This window comes from Macaca nemestrina, chromosome 10 (assembly GCF_043159975.1).
Source record: "Macaca nemestrina isolate mMacNem1 chromosome 10, mMacNem.hap1, whole genome shotgun sequence".
Classification (NCBI taxonomy): Eukaryota; Metazoa; Chordata; class Mammalia; order Primates; family Cercopithecidae; genus Macaca; species Macaca nemestrina.
In genome coordinates, this window is record NC_092134.1 from 49,549,204 (window position 1) to 49,570,389 (window position 21,186).

Consider the following 21,186-nt stretch of genomic DNA (forward strand, 5'->3'; position numbering starts at 1 on the left):
AAGCACAGAAAGTGATAAACATATGAGTTTATCTAAATGACTAGTTACTGAGTAAAACATATAATGTAATGTTTAACAGAGTTATATATGTAGAAGTAAAATATTGAACAGAAGTAAGTTACTATGAGCAGAGCAAATTAAATCATTCTGTTGGTTTTATATGACCTTGGAAGAAAGCAACGATGCTGATTAGAGTTCAGTATTGAAAATGTGTATTTTGTAATTGCCATGGTAATCCCTATCTCAGTTAAAAAAAGAGTGTATACCTTACAACTACTGTGGTAGCAAGAAAAATGTATCATGAGACAAAATTAATTCCAAAGAAGGCAAGAAATAAGAAAAAGAATACTTAGAATCAATAGGAAAACAATATATAAAAGTGAATCCAATTATATTACAAATCAGTGTAAATACAAACAGACTAAATTCTCTAGCTAAAGAAAAAAGATTTAAAAACTGAACTTAAAAATCAATGTATACGCTTTTTATGCGTTTAAAAATAAATATAGAAAGTAAAAGAATGGAAAGAGATGAACCAGGAAAATTGGGATTGTTATATAATTTACTGAGAAAGTATTATAAAATGAAAGGCATTACCAAAGATAAAGATAAAGATAAACACAAAATTCAGATTGGTTATTATTCGGATTGGTGGGAGAGAAGGGAAGAAGAAACACTAGAGGGACACCTCAGGGAATTCTAAGTAGATGGCAATATCTTCACTGTTAGGCTGAGTGGTGGTAACAAGGATGCTTGCTTTAATATTATTCCTTAAAATGTGTGTATATATTTATACATTTATATTTATATATTATATATTTCACAATTTAAAAAATGCAAAACCAAGATCCAAAATATATAAATGACATACTTAAGGTAAAACAGCTAGTAATAACAGCTAAAATCTCTGGCTCCCAGTATGTTATTCTTTCCATTACAATGTGACTTATTTAACTTCCTTGATAACATCTCATTCTTTTTATTCCTAAGTGGTCCAGTTGTATAAAAATATATGATATGTTTATACATAATCATAGATTTCATGGGAAATATATAGAAGTCCTGTTTTTACTTTGTTCTAGAAACTCATTTAGTAACTCAAGCATGCATTTCTGAATAACCACAGAGTTCCCTAGTGTAATATCCCAATTTGTAATTGTCTAGGACAACTGTCATTTTGTCCAGATGAAATCGCTTTCTTCTTCCATTAACAGAATTCTCCTTTACTATGGGCATATTACTTTATGAGTTTCCAGCTAAATTCACTCTTTTGGCTCCTGCCACAGAGATAGATAACCTGAAACGTAGGTCTAGCTAATAAGAATACCAAGCCCCTGTACAGCAGTGATGGGTTGGGTTGGTCATGTGACCTGAGATAGGTCAATAAAAGATGTCTCAAAAGTGTTATGTTGGATTAGTTGGGAAATATACTTTCTTTTTTTCCTAGAATTATTGGTATTAAAGATTATGTAAGACTGGGGATACCCAGTGGTCTCTAACATCTCATGGCTATAGCCAGCCTTAGAATGTTACCAACACAGAGGACAATAGAGTTAAGAAATAGAGAACAAAAATTGTAGATTTCTGATGACATTATTTAATATCCCTCGATTCAAATAATTTGAGCCAATCACTTACCACTTTTCTTTTCTTTTTTTTTTTTTTTTTCTTTGAGATGGAGTCTGGCTCTGTCGCCCAGGCTGGAGTGCAGTGGCCGGATCTCAGCTCACTGCAAGCTCCGCCTCCCGGGTTTACGCCATTCTCCTGCCTCAGCCTCCTGAGTAGCTGGGACTACAGGCACCCGCCACCTCGCCCGGCTAGTTTTTTGTATTTTTCAGTAGAGACGGGGTTTCACCGTGTTCGCCAGGATGGTCTCGATCTCCCGATCTCGTGATCCGCCCATCTCCGCCTCCCAAAGTGCTGGGATTACAGGCTTGAGCCACCGCGCCCGGCCCACTTTTATTTTCTTAAGGAAATCTAAGTTAGTTTTACCACTTGTAACCCAAAGGTATTAACTATCTCAAATGTTCTAAAATCTTAAATTAGGGCTTGAAACTGAGAGACCTATAGGGGCCAACCTCCGAAATAGGTTAAGAAAGCCAGGTAATGCTGGCCAAACCCTTACTCCCTTATTTCCCACAGCCCTCAAAACTCCTACGTTGTCCCATGCAAAAGAATTTTAAAACATTACTGATTTTAAAGAAGCATTTTTTTTTTTTCTTGTCTTAGACAACTGCAACAAGCAATAGAACATTTGGGTTGACAGATCTGGAGGGTTCATCCCCCATCAGAAGGAGCAGCTGCTATTAGTCTACAGCAGACTTCTTTCACTCAAGCACGTGGGACCAGTGTGGATATATTTCCTGATTTTTTTTCAGAGAAGATGGATTTTTTTGAGAGAAATTTCCCATTTTTTAAATGTGGTGATTAATTCTAGTTTGTTTTAAACACTGTCTGTGCCAAACAAAACACATCTGTAGATCTGCAGACAAAATTCCTCTTGGGGGTCAGCAGTTTGGAACATTTCCCTAATAGTGATTGCCTCACTCAGTATGACTTTTTAAATAGTTCTCCATAGGGCTCTCTCTCTCTCTCTCTCTATCTCTAAACACACACACACACTCACTTTCACACGTACACACTCATTTACATCAAAACATTGCTTCTGACCTTCTTGTATTCTGTTGATCATGTCTATTTGTAAGTAGAAATACTCAGTTGGGAAGTTTAAGTAGGAAAAATTTAAGTTAAGCTTTTTCAGGCTGTAAGGTAAAGAGACTTTCATGATGTTTATTAGTTAATGGCTGTAAATTGTTAAGAAAAAGAAAAATAAGAAGTAAATGAACACTGCTAGTCAAGACATTTGTTTAAACACTAAGTTTAAACAATAAAAATATATAGAAAAATAAAACTGGTAAGTGATTGGCTCAAATTATTTGAATCTAGGAATATAAAATAATGTCATCAGAAATCTACAATTTTAAAGATGCATTGTTAAATATAGAGAAAATACCTTATTAGACGTTATCTTGGTAAAAAGTTATGTGATCAGACATATTTTGAAATAGACATGCAGACACACACACACACACGCACACACACACACACGCACACACACACTTACATACATCATAGCTTTAGGAGTTAAAAAATCTTGACTTATAATTAATCAAGCTTGATTTAGTCCACAAAATGAATGGCTTTTTTGAGGAAGACAGATGAAGTTTCCAACAAGGTATGGACATTTTTATATTTTATAAGGTACTTTGCTTTCTTACTGACACAAAACAAAGAGAAACTTGGGTAGACTTTGGAAATAATTTGCTCAGCTAAGAATGCTTGAGTCCATTAGGTTGAAGAAAATTAGTGGTGGATAAAAGAGGCAGCATAAATCTGTTATGCAATGTATATTTTGGCCACAGCACATACCTCTCTTTTACTCAATGGCATAGATGTAAAGACTGTCATTAAAATAAATGTATGTAAATACATTTAATATGGTCCCATTTAGGGTGAAGGCAAATAGCATTATCATGATTCCATTTATATATTGGCTTGTGTTACTAGCCATGATGTCAGCAGAAAAGATCTAAGTCCATTATAAGGACTATGATGAAGAATGACAAAATAAACCAAAAACTTCTTATCCACCTTAGTGACGGCACTAAGATGGTGCCTCCATAATCATGGTGCATAAAGAACTTCAATAGCTACATACTGCTGCATTAAAAACCACCCCCAAAACTTGGTGGCTTCAAATAATATCTGCGTCTTACTGCTGATAAGTTTATAGCATGGCTTCCGATTCTGGTTTTGTCTTGGCTTCCTCATGCTTCTGCAGTCATCTGTGGGATGGGTAAACAACTGTGTTAATTTTGTCTGGAGCATTCCCGTATCTGTGGTCAGTCTGCCATCAACTATGAAAACTCAACTCCCCTCCATGTGCTTTTTCATCCTCCAATAGGCCAGCCCAGGCTTGATCTCATAACAAAGACAGAGGGACAAGAAGGAGAACAAAGGTATGCAAGGACACTTGAACTTTAAGCTTTGAACTTGCAAGTTGTCACTTCTGACACGTTCGACTGCCCAAAACAGTCATATCCCAGATTCAAGGAGTGGGGAAAGAAACTCCGGCTTATAATAGAAAGAACTGCAAAGTCACACTGTAAAATGTGTGAAAACAGGTAGGGCTGGAAAATTTTACCATTGTTGTAATCATTCTGCCAAATGACATCCAGCTGTGATAATGGACATAAAAGTTCTTTGAATTTTCTCGAAAAGAGGAAATATAATTTATAGGAACTTACACAGTCCATCACGCACACATATGCGCACGCTTACTCCTCCTAAAATTGTGGCATTTACTACAGTTCCAAAAATCAAACGAAAAAGCTTTAGCTAAAAGCCATTTTTAATGCAACATCAAAGAGAAATAAAGAGCAGCGGTGGATCAGTTATGAATCAGTGATTCCTATGTGCTGAGGCTACAAAGATAGAACATTTTCTATGGCAGCTAGCATCTCATAGCAAAGAAAGTGTCATGAGATGTCCTTGGGGAGAAACTGAATGCCTATTCAGAAATCTCATACCTCTTCAAATACAGATCTTAACCATAACCAGACTGGCTTCAAACACCAGGAAGTGATGTGTCATTTTTAGGGCTTGTTTTATAGCATGTTTTTTTATTGTGGTGGTGGTGGTGGTGCTGGGATTTTTTATTTGTTTTTAAATCAGACGGTAGAGCCTGGGGGATGTGCAGGGAAATACTAAATCTCAGAAATACAGATTCCAGATCAAGTTTTGCTTGATTCAGCAAGTTCATTAAATCTTGAGAGATTTTTTAAATAATTAGTTTGTATTTCATTGATGATACTGTCCATGAATAATTGAGACAAATATCTTTCTAAAATTTTGGCATATAGTTTATTTGTTAAGAATTTTTGCAAAAGTTACTGGAATTTTTATGTTGGTTTTTGAAGTGTCCTGAAATTTTCTTAATACATATCTAAGAGAAAGTCGCCATCATGTATGCATTATTCATACTCTCAGACCTAGGCACCACTTTTATTTCCCCCAACCTACCCTCTTGATTTCTATCCATGTCTGTCCTAAAATCAAACACTATGTCCTATGTCCTTTAGTGTTAATGAATTGAATATTTCTTTTATTTTCCTCTAATTCATCATCTTTACTTCATTTCCAATATCAAAACCTCAAGAAGATCCACATGCTTTCTTTATCCAAAGAGCCTAAAATTTGATTTATATTTAATCTCTTCTAATTAAGCTGCATTATTTTATCAGCATGAATTTTCTTTTATTTTCTTTTTTTACTGTCTTTCTGTGTCAGAACATGAATTTCCTTGATCACAAATAATGCAAATGAACAAGTCATTTCACTATTTTGAATCTTTACAATATTTTCTGAAAGCATTGGGGAAAGTAACAACACATTATCAAGATATCAAAGGTTTCCACAAGGTATTCCTAACCTACCGTTTTTATATACCCAAATTATTGGAGATCTATAAAATTGTATCCAGCATTCCATATGCTGAAAATAGACTGTGCTTTTTCTGATTAACTCTAATTTATTCTCTCCATTTAACCTTTAGAGCCATCTCTTCAAATAACTTTTTCTGACTCACTCTACATTAGGATTCTTCTGCTTTATGTCTCCTACAGCACTTACTACCCTATATGACTGCTCCACTCAGCAATCGACTATACAGTGTTCGAGGAAAGGTTTCTTTTTGTGTTTAAAGTGTTTGTGTGTGCATGTGTATGTGTCTTTAACAAATATTTGTATATTTATCATTTTACCAACAGAAGCCAGAGCCATAATCCAAGAATTTCCCTATCTCATAGTTTACCACTGAAAATAAATCAACAAAATATCTCAAATAAATATACATAATATCTCAACTAAATTTATTCTAAAATTACCTCATTTCAAAAATATGGAAACAAAAATTAGATGATTCTAAGCAAGACAACATAATTCTGAGTTTAAAAAAGTAATAGAGAAAGAGTTGTAGGAAAGTCAAAGGCATCCAGTATAATCCTATACACTCAATGTCATTAATAATGTCTCCATGTCTATTTTGAATATTTCTGGTTTTTTTCTATGAAGAACCATTTAGACAGTTGCTCAATATGTCTGTCTTTATCAGAATGTTATCTTTATAATGTTTTAAGAAATGAGTATTATTTTAGAGTCTCCATTGAAGTTGATATTTCTTAATATTAAGTTCACTATAAACAAAACTAAAACTAAGCTTATGCTATTGAACAGGTTGCAAAATGTCCTTAAAATGGACTTTATCAATAGAAAAGAGATGATTAGCTACTTGGAAGCAATGAAAATAAAATAAAGCCATTAAAGAAGTCAAATAGCCTTTTTTATTATACATTCAACATTTAAAAACTAATCTCTGTTTACTACTTAAGTTAGTAAGAATATTATTAATTGAATCACAGCCTTACTCCATATAACATTAAAATGATTTACAGAATGATTCGATCATAGACTAAGGGCAAATGATAGTCACTCAATTTTTAATCACTTTAGAAAGCTATCAACACAGGTGGTGTTGAAATATAAAATACTAGTGCCTATAAAATAATAACAGTTCTTTCTATAATTAAAGTAATCACAATTCAGTCTTAGGAGATATTTCAACAGAAATTTATCTATTGCAATTTTAAACAGGAAACACTAACTCCGAGCTTGAAATTTCTTTATTGCTTCCCAGTGTGTATTTAGGAATTCCTGGTGTCTTAGTTGGAACTGCCACAACAGAGTATTATACATTGGATGACTTATAAACAATATAAATCTATTTCTTGCATTTCTTGAAACTGGAAATCCAAGATCAGGGTGCCAATATGGTAAGGTTTTGGTGACAGCCTATTTCCAGGTTGCAGACTTCAGACTTTCCACACAGTGGAAAAAATGCAGGAGAATTCTCTGGGGCCTTTTCATAAGGACACTAATCCCATACTTGAAGCTCTACTATCATGAACTAATTATCTCCAAAAGATCTCACCTTTTAATACCATCATCTTGGCGGTGAATATTTCAACATGTAAAATTTAGGGGAACACAAATATTCAGTTTATGGCACTTGACAGTTTATTTTTGGAAAATGCTATTTACCTATGTAGGGACATATATAAACAAATATGTATTGCTTTTCCTTCCTACCATCTCTTTCCAATATCTCTACCCCACCCCGTATAACATTTTGTATTTGACTTCTAATTTTCCCTGTTTCACTCAATTTTCTTAAAAGATGATGGACAAATGCCACATGGGAGAATTGGTACATTCTCCAAATAAAAGTCATTGTCAAAAGACAGAAGGATCAACATTCACCAAATTACTGCAGGCAATAAGGGAATGTTTTTGTCAGAGATTTTGCAGAAGAGACTGTGTAATAGGTATAAGATATGAAAAGCAATGTTATATTCTTCAGTAATAAAAGGGGTTGAATGTAGACGTGTGGACAAAGGGGTTGCAAAGGTAAAACACACACACTTCTATATGATTTTTGAGCACAGTTAGTAAGTGTTGGAATTATTTTCTATAGTGTGCAGCTGTGAAAACAATCTCACTCCATCTCAACACAAGCCTTGGCTTTTGGCTACAGTTTTGGGTGGGTAAATTTGTTGGTAACAGAAAATTCTAACTAAAATAAGGTTAAATAATGAAAAATATATAAACTCAAATATGAAAGACATCTCAGCTGATGGAGATCTAAGCAGGATCTGTTTTCTGGTATGCTGTTCCCACTTATCTATGTTCCTTTTGGTTCTGCACTTCTCTTTATGTTGCCATTTTACCAGGTTTGTAGTGAGATGGTCATGGAACTTCCCAGCTTAACAGATTTTTTTTTATCAATGACCATATGAGAAATATATATATTTCAACTCCCTTTTACAGAAACACGTAAAACTGTCTCAGAATCCCATACAGATTTCTCTTTAGTTCTCATTGATAACAATTATATCATGTGCCCAACCTGGTTGGGCCATGTACCAATCACTGGCAATGAAATAGTCTTGTGAGGATAGGCTTGTAATAATCACTGGAGGTGAAGTGGATATTAGAAAATTAAGCACAGAACACACAACAATAGTGTACATTTAGTAATGCTGTGAGCCAATTTTGAAAAATAAATTTTAAAGGAAGAGGAGTCTGCTTTTATTGTGTATCATCAAATTTATATCGTGGAGACCTATGCCTTTTTCTATTTTTACTAAATGAATGAGAGGATGGATATTGCGAAAGAATTTCATTTTTCTTCATCCGCAGGCACCCAACCTAATACCACATGGTGGAAAATAAAACACACATAGCTTTCACTTCAGTACCTTTTATTTATCCTTTTAAGTACTTTCCAGAATCAATGATAGTTTAGGGCGAATACACAGCATTCTTTGTAACGATCTGGGGTAAGGAAATGAGGAAGGAGTGCATGTAAAATTATGGGCATATTCATTTTACATTCTAGTTAATTTTGTTAAGTAGGGTTAACCCAAAGTCATGAAAGTGACAGAGTGGATAACAAGATGACCAAGGGTAGGCTATACTCTCTTATTCAGTGATGTTAGTACACTGTCCAAAATTTCTTCAAATGCCAGACAATTTTGGGTTTTCTTGTTTTTAAAATTACCAGTGTCTTTTGGGGAGCTCAAACTTTATTCACACCTCAAGTCCATATTTGGCTCTTGATTTTTTTCCACTTGCTCTGTGAGTAGTTGTGCCCATCATTAAACACACTGTCTAGTTTTCTGAGACTTGCTGTCCTAGAAACTAGAATATCTAGTTTCCTTGCATCCTGGAAACCAGAATCTTTTTTGGTCACTGAAAGCTTTTATGACATAATGCTGGCAGGTTACAATGCAACCACCTCCTGGCCTCCCATGCCTGTTCTGCATATACTCAGTGCTTCCAGCAGACTGACTCTGTAACACACTATAATCATCTCATGAACAAGATCTGAGTTATAGCTTCCTTCATATTTATCAACATTCTTGTGAAATTCCCCATCTCATAGAAGATGCTCAATAAATAACTATAAAATATATATGGGAAGAGATAATTGCTATAAAACGTTTCCCAATATTATACCTATTAGTATAATAACCTGACTTTGGAGTCAAGAAAAGCAGGAATTATGTATTAAATTCTCACTTGTGATTGATGTGACTGAAAACAATTTTATCACCTCTTCAAACATCTGTTTCAGATCTACAAAACTGGTACAATGGTGCCTAACAATGGGTACACAAGACAATTTTCTGAAGATCAAATTGGTTAATGAAATAAATTTGAGTGTGCTTGACATTTATAAGACACATTCAATATGACATAGCTTACATTATTATGTATATTCTAGGTAGTAAATGTTTGATTAAGCTGTTTTTGAAAACAACTCAACTATTAAAATATGATTCTTTCCTCTTTTAAAAAAACTGTGTTTTTTAGCCATAAAATTGTAAACATTTCAAGCAGTCCTCATAATTGATGATATATGAGGTATTTTACCCTTAAAATTTATTCACCATTCTTCCCAATACTGCTCTCTCTGTTCTAGGAAGCAGATTTATAGAAATCATATTAGCAATTTGCAATGTCTTTGGGCTTCAGTTTTGATTTGACTAATAGGAAGCCCCAGCAAGGAAACAAAGGAAGACAGAAGGAAGTGGACAGGATTTTTTTATCCTGGGCCTTTCCCAGCAACAAGGAACCTTGAGCTGGCTATTTCTTTTGACTGAAAGTCCATGCTAATTCTATACAAATATTTCCTTCTGGTCTTCTGTAACCACCACGACCACCCCTTTTTCCACTGGGACTAGGAATGGTAAAAGGGACACTTTTACAAAGCCCAGTATATCCCTCATGATTTCATTAGATGAAAACGTTTGTAAATAGTCCTTTGGAAATTTATCTTCTTAAAATATCCGTTTTGGGTGTGTGAACTTTCTCCTATGGTGGTTCTCATTAACAAACACTTGAAATAGTATTTTAGGATTGGGTTGGTTGAAGAGTAAATAGGTATGAATAAATTCCTTACTTATAGAGAATTGGATAGAGAAAAGAACCATGGGAAATCCATGTCAAAGAATGACATAAAACTCATTCAAATTATCACATGTTGTGGCATGGGTTGAAGTGCAAGTAAGAGAAAGAGGGTTGAAAGATCAACTTCCTAATGATACCAATGGTAGTGATTATAAAGATTGTGGAGTCTGCTGGCTGCTGCTTATATCTCTAGAGAGTTTACATAGGAGATATGAGATGTAAAATCTACAGTAATTAAAGCAAAAGCATACTTGAGAAAAACAGCAGGCAAATATGACTGCAGATGAAGGTTAGGTTGGATTGCAGAAGTGACAGATTTATAGGACCAACTATGTGTGTAACCATGCCAGGTAGGAGCACTAGTGGGAAAGCAGTAGACCCTGAGATATGAGATAGGATGTTTGGATACTCATGGAAGAATCTGAGAATTTTGAACTTCCACATTTTCTTAGTGGACAAGGCAGTACTTCCCCTTCCCTAGGGAACCAGAACTTTGCAACAACAACAACAAAAACAACAAATTTTTCATAGATAACTCTGAGAAGGTTACTTCATAAACTGATGCAAATTATCCTTAGGATAATGTCTTTCCATCAAGTATTGACTCTAGGTCTCTATAAAGACTTAGAGTTCTACTTCACTCAAACAGATATTGAGCTGTCTGGCAAGAGATACAGTTACACCAAAATGTTCCAAGACTGAAGCTTTTATGTCAGGAAAACCTTGAGGAGTATTTGTGAAGTGCCTTCTAAAGGTGTCGGTCTATATGGGAGAAGAGATACATGACTTGATGAGGTTGCATTCACGAATAGTGTTGTACCCACTAAGGATCTGGGTTTTAATGTCTTGGCTTCAGCACCTGTGAATGGTGTTACTATTTATTAAGAGTCAGATGACTAATTAAAGCCTGGAACCAAAAATTGCTTATAATCAATGAAATTGAAATGTAGCAACTTCGAAAGCATGGGATTAAGAAATGAGTTAATAGACTACTAAAGTGGTCACGTTGGAATGTATCTATTAGAAGCAACCTACTCTCCCAACCCTGAGAATCCATAAAATACTTCTTTCCTAAAAGCATTAAGAAATGCCCTGGGAGAGGAGGTTTTTGCTTCTTTAAAATTTCTGAGTCATCATTTTGGCAAAATAAGTAATGGTGATGTGGAATTCTCTTTCGTAATATCAAATGTTTTAAACCTTGAACATTTAACAGCTTTCCCAAAATCTAACTTCACTTTCAAAATTGTCTTTCCTGACACTTCTTGGCTTTTCAAATACTTCACAGGGCCCCTGAAGTGTCCAGAAGAGAGGTAAACAGTATTATCTGACATGTTTAGGTACATGGAATTGCCAAAATGATTCTCAATCTTCTTCAGGTTATATCTTGGTAAACAATGCTAATATATGTTCCAAAATTGCATTGAATTTCTAAAATTCTATTGTCTGAGAATATGCTATCAATCATAATTAAGGTTTTTATGTTAAGTTATTGTAAACCACAGAGATAACCAAACTTCTTTGTCAATCATGTTTCTAACTGTAACTACCCTGGGCATTTTGCTATTCACAGACAATCCTTTCTTTGATGCTTTTCAAAGACGGTTTATGGGAAGCTATCAGACTCTGACAGGTGCTCTCAAATATGGGCTTCTGATCACTTTTGAGATTGTAATATTGGAATAAAGGAAAATGTACAGGACCCATGAAGAACTGAAATGCTCATTAATATCAAGCAAAGCAAGAATTAACTAAATAGATTGAACTCCGAAAGCTGAAGCAAATCATTTTCACTTTTGCTTGGAATATTACTGAGCCTTGTTTTGTTTTTCAGAGTCAAAGAAACTTATTTTAAACCATTTACGGCCTTTAATAATTGAGTAAGTTATACTCCTATGAACACAGTTTGGAGCATGTTTCTCTCTGCCTGGTTCCTCTAGAGTTTGGAAACTAAGTATTCTTAACTTATGGCAATATAGTTGTTTGCACAAATCCAATAAGAATTCATTTTTCTTTTGCAACAGGACACAGTTGGAGAAAGTGGTTATTTTACCATGGCTTTGACTGGAAGGGTATGCTTCCCTTTAAGGAGTCAATCTCAACTTGCAGAACCAATAAAAGCCCCATGGGGAAACTGGTCTCAAACCCTCTTCTATGCAGTCTCTGTACAGGGTTCCTGACCTGTTTTTTTTTTTTTTTTTTTTTTTTTTTTTAGACAGAGTCTGGCCCTATCTCCCAGGTTGGAGTACAGTGGCGTGATCTCAGCTCACTGCAAGCTCCGCCTCTGGGGTTCACGCCATTTTCCTGCCTCAGCCTCCTGTGTAGCTGGGACTACAGGCGCCCGCTACCATGCCTGGCTAATTTTTTTGTATTTTTAGCAGAGACGGGGTTTCACCGTGTTAGGCAGGATGATCTCGATCTCCTGACCTCGTGATCTGCCCGCCTCGGCCTCCCATAGTACTGGGATTACAGGCATGAGCCACACCGCCTGGTCAAAAATGTCACTTTCTAACAAGTCCAGGAGCTCCATGTTTATCTTGGGACCTTAAGAGAAAAGGATCACCCAACTTACAGGTGTTTGATGATAAAAACCTATGGCTCGGCTCAGCTTTAAAAGATCTTATCTGAGACATGTTATGGAACAGAGTTCCATCAAATCCAATCCAAAAGGCCTATGTAGAAATAATTTTTCTTGCTGTACTTTATGCAAATAATCAGGCCAAGTATACGAATAAAGTCTATTTTACAAACCACTCAATCCTATGATGATTTGTTTCTTAACAAAAATGAGAATTGGAGAGAGAGAAATTATGTTTCAAAATTTACACATTTGTCATTAAATTCTAAGCCCATCAGTTGTTCTTTTAAAGTTTGCTCCTACATTTTTAGACTAATCCAACTTGTTCCTGTGAACCAACCAGCAATCTCTGGCTGCAGCTCAGAAAGAACAAGAGGGATGGATAATGTAAAAATCTGAATCAGTATTCTAGTTCTGAGCAACTATCCTGCAAATCCTGCCGGATAATGGAATAAATAGGATGCCCATCACTTGGAGATTTCCTTTTTGGAAAGTAACACCAAGGGAGATAACCAAAGCCAAGCACCCGAAACTCAACTCCTAGGAAGCACAACTATAGCCACCAGCTATTTGGGTGTGTCACAAGACAACCGTTTTTCTCCCTTGTTGAAGGAGGACTCAATTCCACAGTTTCACCTTAGCATTTGGCTTATGATAAAGAGTCCATGCAACCCACCCTGAGACACATCTTTGTCCCAAACTCAATTCCAAGCTTCAGGTCAAAGCCCTAAGAAGGACAACTGGATCTGAGGGATTCAGAGGCAAACGGCAACAGACATTAAAAGGTATAATGCTATTATTTAAACTGTTTCCAGAAGGTAATTTTTGTTTGTTTGTTTGGTTTTATAGCCTGGTCAGACTTGCTAATTGGATGCCAGAAAATAACTTTGTTTAAAAAACAAATATTTTGGTTTTTGGAAATACAGTAATTATAATTACCGATTATCAGTATTCTACTTGGCATTACGTATAAGCGGATTTGCTTATGATTTAATCAGAAATCATAATGTAAATAGATCAAACTCCCGAGCCTTTAATAATATGATGCCTTATGGTGTTGATCTGTTCTTCCACAACAAAATAATATTTATCTTTTCTTAGTATGGTTGGTAGAAGGTGATTTAATATTAAAACACACACCCATTTTCAGTAGCACTGAGATTAGATGAAATATATTATGCTAAGTACAGATTACTAAATGGCCTTTAATCTGATTTATTCCTTTAGCCTGTATTTCATCATGTAGTTAATAGTTATTAATTATATTGTATTACATGTAAAGATATTTTACAGAGCAATGCCATCTAATAAAAATATTAATATGTATTATCTATACAATTTTAAATGTTCTAGTAACCACATTGCAAAAGTAAAGAGAAAAAGGTGAACTTAATTTTATGTAACCCAATATATAAAAATATTATTTCAACAAAAAAATAAATAAAATAAAAGGCACAATGCAGGTAAGCATGGCAGATTTCTGCCAATTAAGCCAACCCCAAGCTTCCTGTTTTACAGATAAAAGCCACATTAATATCCATGGCATAAATGAGGTCAAGGGAACTCCAAGGCTACTGACAGTTTAGGGATAGAGGAATAGATGAGAGTGGACAAATCCTATTTTCTAGGTCCTCCCTGTTTCATGGGTGCAAGTTGCTTTGACACTCACGATCATGCCTGCCAAGGTTGCCAGGAGTCAGGTATGCAAGGATGGAAGAGGGAAAAAGAACACTCTTTGCTCTCCCCCTCACATGCCCCACTATCTGCTAGGAAGAGAAGGGAACCAGGGGTACCTGCTCCTCTCTTTATAGATAGGTAGCCATTCATCTTCAGGCTGTACCCCTTTCAAATGCATCCTGAACTCCTAGGTTCTTCTTTTCCTTCTCTCCTCCCTGCTCTTCTCTTCACAGTTAGGTAATTGTGTCTTCGAACTACTAGACACTCCCCTCAGATGCATTCTCCAAACTGGAGAGGGTTAATTTCTGAAACCTTAAACTGATTGACTTAGGACTGAGCTCAGGGGAAGAAAACTCAGAATGCCAATGTGCCAGCAAAAGGGTGAAGTTTTTGTTTTGTTTTGTTTTTGTTTTTGTTTTACCAGTTGAGCTTTTGGCATCCCTCTCCTTGTGCAAACTGGTAAGAGGCCTTAGCGTTTTTGAGCTGTCCTTACCTCTCCTTTTGTTTCATTTTGATATATGTTTTCTAATAATCCAGTTTGTCTGTTCTTGACTTCAGGACATCAAACTCAAAACTGTCATGCAACCAGAGCCTCTGACCCTGGCCCCTTCTGCTGGAAGCCCTTAAATAGGCCTCTGAGGGAGCTATGACTGCCATTTCCCCCAAAACAGTGCCCCCTGTCAGCAAAAAAGCAGTTAAGATGGGTCCTTGTCCTTATCCTTAATCTAAGTCAGATGTATTTCCTTAGAGAGCGGAATGAGACAATCAGGTAGGAGGGCGTCCCTGGAAAAACTCCAACCAGCTTGCACACTGGGGTGGAGCCTTAGGAAGTTCGTGCCATTTGCAACAGGGAGGAGCCTGGCCCCTCCTCTTCCTGTGTGGAAACTGGGATTCAAGCTGTAGGTGGGAAGGGCTCTAGCAGGGATTCTGGCCTAGAGTCCCTGTTTTCCCCTTCTCCTTTTTCACCCAATAAAACTCTGTTTTACTCACCATTTGAATTGTCTGCGCGCCTGAATTTTTGTGGTCATGGGACAAAGACCCCATCTTTAGCTGAACTAAGGAAAAGTCCTGCAACTCTCCCTCACAGGGGACCTTGCAGTAACCTGCCAGTTAACACAGCCAGTGATCACAGGTTGACAGAAGCTCCCAACGGAGATATGTGACCTAATCTTGAGTGGGGATGAACCCCATTGGCCAAAAGTGAGGGGTGAGCAGGAAGCACACTAGGGCTATTGGTACAGGAGCTAGACACCCCTGCTCCATAGGCAGACTAGGAATGGCATGTGGCCTGGAAGCTGTGGTTTCTGTCTCCATTGAGAAGGCTTATGGCCTGGGGCAGTTTTGAGTTCTGAGCTTAGGCTGCCTGGAACACAGCCAGCTGCTGCTAGCAGAACATTGTGTGTTCTGTGTGAGACCTGCCTTGCCAAGGAATCTGAGTGGGCTTACTGCTGCCTGCTACTCCCAACTCCCACTCCGTGCAGATTCTTTTGTGTAACAGAGGCAGCTGCGCTCCTCCCTGGAATATTACGGCACAGCCAGGAACTGCCCTCTGATCCACAATGGGGCCAATGCTGGTGTCCACATGTAACACAAAAGACAGGGACGTTTGGGAGCTCCATGGCCCAGCCATTTCCTGAAACATCAGAGTACTTCCCTGGTAACATAAGGCAAACATAAATGCCAGCACTACCACCATCGGTGATGCTTCTCTGCAAATGCCACCTCCAGGCTACAGGCCAACCTGCATAGCCCATTACAGCATCTGTGGACACAATAACACAGTACTCAGGAAGTAGAAAACTTTTGCATGATCTCAGCTATCGCCATTGCCTGCATCACCCTGGCTAATAACTAGGAAGTCTTGAGTCTGTCCACACACCCAGTATGTTACTATTACAGCTGGCATCTGAGAAGGCCAACATATTAAGGCTATATACAACCAAGGAAACCTCGGCATCTATGCCACTCCTCTCTCACCTCCATGGCAGCTGGTGCTGGTTCCCACTGCTAGGAAACTAGAGGGCAGGTCACATCACTGAATACCTTGCAGACATTCCCCAGCACCAGCCCAAAGTGTGGTAGCTCCACTGGGTGGCTAGACTCAGAGGAGCAGCAGGATTCAAAGCAGTCTGGTCCTCAGCAACTGCTACTCCTAGGGGGAGGGAGAGTGCACCATATTAGGGAGGAAACCCATGGGACAAAAGAAACCAGACTGCAGGCCTTGAGTCCTAGATCTTTCCATTTGTGGGAATTTTGTTTCAGCAGAGGCATAGGTACACTGGGCTCAGTCAGGGAAGTCTCTATCCCAACAGTCAGGCAGTCCTAGTACACATGAAAAATGATGGACAGTGACTATTTCTCCTCATCTCTCACTACTGCAAACACAACTGGGGCTCCTCTTACAGGAGTGCATCATGACTGTACCTGTAGCCAGTCTATGCAACACTTCAGGGTAACTGCATTCCCACAGGAGAAGTGCTCTCCAGGTTAGGATTTGCATGAGAGGTAAAATAACAATCTCTCTCTACTTGGAACATCAGTATTCCTGCAGATAAAAAGAGGTGCTTTTCTGATCTAAATAGCCAGAACAGCAGGTCAGGAGTGTGACTAGGAGGCAGATTCCTTTCCTGCTAGCCTGGAAGGAGAGCTGTGGGGACTCCCTCCCTTTCCCCTAAAAAGACCATAGTGCATTTCACTGAGAGCTTCCCCAGCTGCCTCTGTCAAGGCTGGGACCTCTGCCCACCTTTAGAGTATTGCATTTATCCACCGGCTTTACACAGATGGTTTTTACCTATAGGCATCTCCTACTAGTCTGAAACCTGAAATATTCAACCCAGTGAATAAAATATTGAGGAAAAATAATGTAAAAAAACAGTGCCCAACACTGAGATCTCTGCATTCCAGCCCTTCAGATTTCAAAATCAATGTACACAAATCAGTAGCACCAATAACGATCAGGCTGAGGACGAAATGAAGAACTTAATTCCTTTTCTAATAGCTACAAAAAAATTAAAGTACCTAGAAATATAATTAACTAAGGAAGTGGACAATCTCTACAAGAATAACTATAAAACACTGCTAAAAGAAGACATAGATGACACAAACAAATGGAAATGTATCCCATGCTCATAGATTGGAAGAATTAATATCATGAAAATGACCGTACTGCCCAAAACAATCTATAGATTCAATGCAATTCCTATCAAAATACCAGCATTATTCTTCAAAGAAATAGAAAAGGCAGTCCTAATATTCATATAGAATCAAAAAGGAGCTCCAATACCCAAAGCAATTCTAAGCAAAAAGAACAAATCTGGAGGTATAACATTACCCAAATTCAAATTATAGTACAAGGCTATAGTAACCAAAACAGCATGGTACCTGTTATAAAGGTAGATACATAGATCAATGGAACATAATTGAGAATGCAGATATAAAGCTAAACACAACCAACTGATCTTTGACAATGCATACAAAATCATACACTATTCAATAAATAATGTTGGAAAAATTGGAGAGCCACAGTAGAAGAATGAAACTCAATTCCTATCTCTCACCATGTACAAAAATTAACTCAAGATGGCTTAAAGTTCTAAATCTAAGTCCTGAACCCGTAAAAATTATAGAAGAAAACCTAGGAGAAACTCTTCTGGACATTGACCTACACAAAGAATTTATGACTAAGACCCCAAAAGCAAATGCAATGAAAACAAAAATAAATAAATGAGACCTAAACTAAAAAGCTTCAGCACAGCAAAATAAATAATTATCAGAGCATACAGACAACCTACATACTTGGAGAAAATATTTAAACTTATGCTTCTGACAATAGACTAATATCCAGAATCTGCAATGAGCCCAGATTAATCAGCAGGGGAAACAAATCCCATTAAAAAGCAGGCAAAGGAAATGAATAGACATTTCTCAAAAGGGGATATACAAATGGTCAACAAACATGAAAAAATGCTCAACATCACTAATGATCAGGGAAATGCAAATTAAAACCACAATGAGATATCATCTTACCCCCACCAGAATAACCATTACTAATAAGTCAAAAAAACAATAGATCTTGGTGTGGACAAAGTGAAAAGAAACACTTATACACTGCTGGTGGGAATGTAAATTAGCACAACCTCTATTGAAAACACTATGGAAATGTCTCAAAGAACTAAAAATATATCTACCATTCACTCCAGCAATCCCACTACTGAATATCTACCCAAAGTAATAGCTGCAGGAGGCAGAGAAATCCATAGACAGATAGGGCTTGGTCCCTGGTGAAACCTCCTTTCAAGTCAAAGACAGTTTAAAGCCTGAAGGTCAAGCTACAAGTCAAATCCACAGACCTGATTGAGAACCTCTCTTCCTGACTAGTGTGCTTTCCTCTGATTGATCCTCACCTTTCACCTGGTTTACACATACCTACCCTTCCCTAATTGTGTTTTTACACTATCTTGCCTACCTTTGAGTAATGCCTTTGTTTTAGCCTTTTCTGCATGCTCATAAACCAATCAGCACACACTTCCAATTCTGAGCCCATAAAAGCTCTAGATTCTGCCACACAGAAATACAAACCACCTGACTTCAGGTGGATGACCACCTTCACATCCCCTCTCTGCTGAGTGCCATTTTGTTGCTCAATAAAATTATTCTCTGCCCTCCTCATGCTTCAATTCAGCATACGTTCATTCTTCTTGGATGTGGGACAAGAACTTGTGACCCACCAAACTCAGGTACAAAGAAGGTTGTAACACTGTGGCCCCTTGCCAGCAGAGGACAGCCACCCCACACAATGGGAAACAACAATGGGAAGCAGAGGTAGGGCCAAGCCAGCCATGGAGCTGCAGGCCAGAGCAGAGTGACAGAACCGGCTGAGCTGTTCATACACTGCCATCTATCGGACTGTAGACGTGTGGACTAAAAGAGCTGAGTAGCATGCTGTAACACTCCTATCTGGGGTGTCAAAGTCATAGGAAACCCTGCCTGGGCGCCACCATGTTCCCCTCATCTGGATGTCAGAGTCCACCATGGAAGATACTTGTGACACACCTGGTCCAACCACAAACCCCACACAGAGCCTGTTCTTGTGCTAGCACTTAGAACAACTGGCTGGACCTGCACTCACTTGCTCACACACCCACTTCTGCCAGAGGCTGAGTATGAAGTCGTGGCGGTTACCGGATCTGTGCTGGAGTGCAAGCCAGGTGTGGCCCGGTGGGCCAAGTAGACAGGGCATCTCCTGCCATGAGCCTGGGCCCAAACAAGGCTGGCAAAGTGGTCAGGAAAAATCCTGTGTCAAAAGGAAAAGAAACCACTATATCAAAAAAGACATCTGCATGTGCATCTCAGCACAATTCACAACTGCAAATATCTGAAATCAACCTAAGCGCCTATCAAAAGATGAGTAGATAAAAAATTGTGGTGTGTATATATACACACACACACACACAGACAACATGGAATACTACTGAGCCCTAAGAAACAATAAAATAATGTCTTTTGCAGCAACTAGGATGGAGCTGGAGGCTGTTATTGTAAGTGAAGTAACTCGCAAATTGAAAACCAAAGACTGCATATTCTCACATATAAGTGGGACCTACGCTACACATATTCAAAAGCATACAATGTGGTGTAATAGACATTGGAGACTCAGAAGAGAGGAGGATGGGAGAGAGATGAAGGATGAAAAACTACTTGTTGGGAACAATATACACTACTCAGGTGATGGGTGCACTAAAATCCAAGACTCCACACTATACGATTCATCCATGTAACCAAAAACCCACTTATACCCTTAAAGCTATTATAATTTCAAAAACCTTTTAACATAAACTGGAGTGGTCATAGGAGACAAAAAAAAAAAAGTCCAGGAAATTTCCAGAATGGTGTGATATATAAATGTGTAATCACTTACAGATAGTATGAATGTGCCTGCTTTTTCCTCTGCTAACCTCACTTACTCTGTTAACCTCACTTACTCTGTATTCTGTCTTCCATGTATCCTAGAGATGGCTATAGGGTCACAAGTTAAGTGTTCCAGATTCTCAAGGCAAATTTCGAACAACAACAAAAAAAGTGAATGGAGAAGGAAGGGTTTCTCCTGACTAATATCCTTCTTTTCAAATGTATTCATTAACTCTCTTTTTAAGAACAACTCCCTCCTACTGATTTATATAGCTACTCTCCTCTCTCCCTCCTTTAGTCATTATTTTAGTCTGAGTGACGACATATAAGGAAATTCATTATTCTCCTTAATCTGTGGACCAACTCGTCTTCCATGTTACACAAAACTGCCTTCTTAAAAATCCCCCAAGAAGTTTTTTTCACGTGCAACAGGCTTTCCAATTCTCATTATTTTATTCCTATCCATAATTTGATACTGTTGCCCAAATCCAGCTGCTTTTGCTTTTCTCTTTTCTCTTCCTGGTTATATTTCATCCTCTCGCTCTCCTATGTGTGGACATTCCCTCGGATGTAGTCCAAAAGTTTTGCTATTTACTCCTTTTATTTGTAAGAAAGCTTATTCTTGCTCAAGGCTCTGATGTTACAGATGACTCTTGCAAAGTTAAATGCACTATTATCTATTCAGAATTGCAACACAGAATCATTTCTTATACTCCAAATAGCCGCCACAGTTTTGAGTTGAGTGTTACCATAGCTTTGAATTTTCTATTCCTAATCTAGGTAATGTTTGTGTTTTTGTGTTTTTGTTTTTTTCTCTGATCAGAATGACTCAGGTAGGTGACAGCTATTCAAAACATTTCTCTTAATACCGCTTTTTTTTTTATTTTTAAAGGTTCATGCTAATCTTTTCTATATTGTTCCAATTTTAGTATATGCAC

The 21,186-nt window shown here is 37.5% G+C and overlaps 1 long non-coding RNA gene across 1 annotated transcript in view; it reads right to left on the reverse strand.

The window, feature by feature from the left end:
* LOC139356540 (uncharacterized) overlaps positions 1–20,286 on the reverse strand; it is an 89,365-nt gene extending 69,079 nt beyond the window's left edge. Inside the window, exons 1-2 of the long non-coding RNA XR_011608537.1 lie at positions 20,259–20,286; positions 16,319–16,493 (exon numbers count right to left, since the gene is read on the reverse strand). This is a non-coding gene — a long non-coding RNA (uncharacterized lncRNA). The remainder of the gene's footprint in view (positions 1–16,318; positions 16,494–20,258) is intronic.
* Positions 20,287–21,186: the final 900 nt, after the last annotated feature.